This window comes from Triticum urartu, chromosome 5 (assembly GCF_003073215.2).
Source record: "Triticum urartu cultivar G1812 chromosome 5, Tu2.1, whole genome shotgun sequence".
NCBI classification, from domain to species: Eukaryota; Viridiplantae; Streptophyta; class Magnoliopsida; order Poales; family Poaceae; genus Triticum; species Triticum urartu.
In genome coordinates, this window is record NC_053026.1 from 417,490,834 (window position 1) to 417,495,315 (window position 4,482).

Consider the following 4,482-nt stretch of genomic DNA (forward strand, 5'->3'; position numbering starts at 1 on the left):
TGTAGACAGTAACATTACCATCAACGTCAGTCTTCTTCTTGATGATCCATTTGTTCTCTATGGCTTGCCGATCATCGCGCAAGTCAACCAAAGTCCATACTTTGTTCTCATACATGTATCCCATCTCAGATTTCATGGCCTCAAGCCATTTTGCGGAATCTGGGCTCATCATCGCTTCCTCATAGTTCATAGGTTCATCATGGTCTAATAACATGACTTCTAGAACAGGATTACCGTACCACTCTGGTGCGAAACATACTCTGGTTGACCTATGAGGTTCAGTAGTAACTTGACCTGAAGTTTCATGATCATCATCATTAGCTTCCTCACTAATTGGTGTAGGCATCACTCGAACTGATTTTTGTGATGAATTACTTTCCAATTCGAGAGAAGGTATAACTACCTCATCAAGTTCTACTTTCCTCCCACTCACTTCTTTCGAGAGGAACTCCTTCTCTAGAAACGATCCATTCTTAGCAGCAAATATCTTGCCTTCGGATTTGTGATAGAAGGTGTACCAAACAGTTTCTTTTGGGTATCCTATGAAGACACATTTCTCCAATTTGGGTTCGAGCTTATCAGGCTGAAGCTTTCTCACATAAGCATCGCAAGCCCAAACTTTAAGAAACGATAGCTTAGGTTTCTTGCTAAACCACAGTTCATATGGTGTCATCTCAACAGATTTAGATGGTGCCCTATTTAACATGAATGCAGCCATCTCAAAATCATAACCCCGAAATGATAGTGGTAAATCAGTAAGAGACATCATAGATCACACCATATCTAATAAAGTACGGTTAAGACGTTCGGACACACCATTACGCTGTGGTGTTCCAGGTGGCGTGAGTTGCGAAACTATTCCACGTTGTTTCATATGAAGACCAAACTCGTAACTCAAATATTCGCCTCCGCGATCAAATCGTAGAAACTTTCTTTTCTTGTTACAATGATTTTCCACTTCACTCTGAAATTCTTTGAACTTTTCAAATGTTTCATACTTACGTTTCATTAAGAAGATATACCCATATCTGCTCAAATCATTTGTGAAGGTCAGAAAATAATGATACCTGTCGCGAGCCTCAACACTCATCGGACCGCATACATCAGTATGTATTATTTCCAATAAGTCAGTAGCTCGCTCCATTGTTCCGGAGAACAGAGTCTTATTCATCTTGCCCATGAGGCATGGTTCGCAAGCATCAAGTGATTCCAAAAGCCCATCAACATGGAGTTTCTTCATGCGCTTTACACCAATATGACCTAAACGGCAGTGCCACAAATAAGTTGCACTATCATAATTAACCTTGCATCTTTTGGCTTCAATATTATGAATATGTGTATCACTATGATCAAGATTTAAGAAAAATAAAACCACTCATCAAGGGTGCATGACCATAAAAGATATTACTCATATAAATAGAACAACCATTATTCTCTAATTTAAATGAATAACCATCTCGAATCAAACAAGATCCAGATATAATGTTCATGCTCAACGCTGGCACCAAATAACAATTATTCAGGTCTAAAACTAATCCCGAAGGTAGATGTAGAGGTAGCGTGCCGACGGCGATCACATCGACCTTGGAACCATTTCTGACACGCATCGTCACGTCGTCCTTAGCCAATCTTCGTTTAATTCCTAGCCCCTGTTTCGAGTTGCAAATATGAGCAACAGAACCAGTATCAAATACCTAGGCACTACTACGAGCATTAGTAAGGTTCACATCAATAACATGTATATCAAATATACCTTTCATCTTGCCATCCTTCTTATCCGCCAAATACTTGGGGCAATTCCGCTTCCAGTGACCAGTCCCTTTGCAGTAGAAGCACTCAGTTTCAGGCTTAGGTCCAAACTTGGGCTTCTTCCCGGGAGCAGCAACTTGCTTTCTATTCTTCTTGAAGTTCCCCTTCTTACCTTTGCCCTTTTTCTTGAAATTAGTGGTCTTGTTAACCATCAACACTTGATGCTCCATCTTGACTTCTACCTCTGCAACCTTAAGCATTGCGAAGAGCTTGGGAATTTTATTTTCCATCCCTTGCATATTATAGTTCATCACGAAGCCTTTATAGCTTGGTGGCAGTGATTGGCGAACTCTGTCAATGACACTATCATCCGGAAGATTAACTCCCAGTTGAGTCAAGCGGTTATGGTACCCAGACATTCTGAGTATGTGTTCACTAACAGAACTGTTCTCCGCCATCTTGCAGCTATAGAATTTGTTGGAGACTTCATATCTCTCAACTCGGGAATTTGCTTGAAATATTAACTTCAACTCCTGGAGCATCTCATATCCTCCATGATGTTCAAAACGTCTTTGAAGTCCTGATTCTAAGCCGTAAAGCATGGTGATACGTCTCCAACGTATATATAATTTTTGATTGCTTCATGCTATATTATCTACTGTTTTGGACATTATTGGGCTTTATTATCCACTTTTATATTATTTTTGGGACTAACTTATTAACCAGAGCCCAGCCCAGAATTGTTGTTTTTTCCCCTATTTTAGGGTTTCGAAGAAAAGGAATATCAAACGGAGTCCAAACGGAATGAAACCTTCGGGAATGTGATTTTCTCAACGAATAAGACCCGGGAGCCTTGGACCCTACGTCAAGAAAGAAAAGAGGAGGCCATGAGGTAGGGGCATGCCTACCCCCCCCCCAGGCGCACCCTCCACCCCCGTGGGCCCCCTATTGCTCCACCGACGTACTCCTTCCTCCTATATATACCTACGTACCCCCAAATGATCAGATATGGAGCCAAAACCCTAATTCCACCATCGTAACTTTCTGTATCCACGAGATCCCATCTTGAGGCATGTTCCGAAGCTCCGCCGGAGGGGGCATCAATCATGGAGGGCTTCTACATCAACACCATAGCCTCTCCGATGAAGTGTGAGTAGTTTACCTCAGACCTACGAGTCCATAGTTATTAGCTAGATGTCTTCTTCTCCCTTTTTGGATCTCAATACAATGTTCTCCCCTCTCTTGTGGAGAACTATTCGATGTAATCTTCTTTTTGCGGTGTGTTTGTTGAGACCGATCAATTGTGGGTTTATGATCAAGTCTATCTATGAATAATATTTGAATCTTCTCTGAATTCTTTTATGTATGATTGGTTATCTTTGCAAGTCTCTTCAAATTATCAGTTTGGTTTGGCCTACTAGATTGATCTTTCTTTTAATGGGAGAAGTGCTTAGATTTGGGTTCAATCTTGCGGTGTCCATTCCCAGTGACAGTAGGGGCAGCAAGGCACGTATTGTATTGTTGCCATCGAGGATAACAAGATGGGGTTTTATTCATATTGCATGAGTCTATCCCTCTACATCATGTCATCTTGCTTAAGGCGTTACTCTGTTTTTAACTTAATACTCTAGATGCATGATGGATAGCGGTCGATGAGTGGAATAATAGTAGTAGATGCAGACAGGAGTCGGTCTACTTGTCTCGGACATGATGCCCATATACATGATCATACCTAGATATTGTCATAACTATGCTCAATTCTGTCAATTGCTCAACAGTAATTTGTTCACCCACCGTAGAATACTTATGCTCTCAAGAGAAGCCACTAGTGAAACCTATGGCCCACGGGTCTATCTTCATCATATTAATCTCCTACTACTTAGTTATTTCCTTTGATATTTACTTTGCCTTTATTTTACTTTGCATCTTTATCATAAAAATACCAAAAATATTATCTTATCATATCTATCAGATCTCACTCTCGTAAGTGGCCTTATAGGGATTGACAACCCCTATTTGCATTGGTTGCGAGGATTTATTTGTTTTGTGCAGGTACAAGGGACTCACGCGTAGCCTCCTACTGGATTGATACCTTGGTTCTCAAAAACCGAGGGAAATACTTACGCTACTTTGCTGCATCATCCCTTCCTCTTCGGGGAAAACCAACGCAGTGCTCAAGAGGTACCAAGAAGGATTTCTGGTGCCGTTGCCAGGGAGGTCTACGCAAAAGTCAACATACCAAGTACCCATCACATACCCTTATCTCCCACATTACATTATTTGCCATTTGCCTCTCATTTTCCTCTCCCCCACTTCACCCTTGCCGTTTTATTCGCCCCCTCTCTCTCTCTATCCTCCCTCTCTTTCTCTATTTGCCTCTTTTTGCCCGCTTGCTTTTTGTTTGCTTGTGTGTTAGTTTGCTTGCTTGTCATGATGGCTCAAGATAATACTAAATTGTGTGACTTCACCAATACCAACAACAATGATTTTATTAGCACTCCGATCGCTCCTCTTACCGATGCTGAATCTTGTGAAATTAATACTGCTTTGTTGAATCTTGTCATGAAAGATCCATTTTCTGGCCTTCCTAGTGATGATGTCGCTACCCATCTAAATAGCTCGTTGATTTGTGTGACATGCAAAAGAAGAAAGGTGTGGATAATGATATTGTTAAATTGAAGCTATTTCCTTTTTCGCTTAGCGATCGTGCTAAAGCTTGGTTTTCGTCTTTGC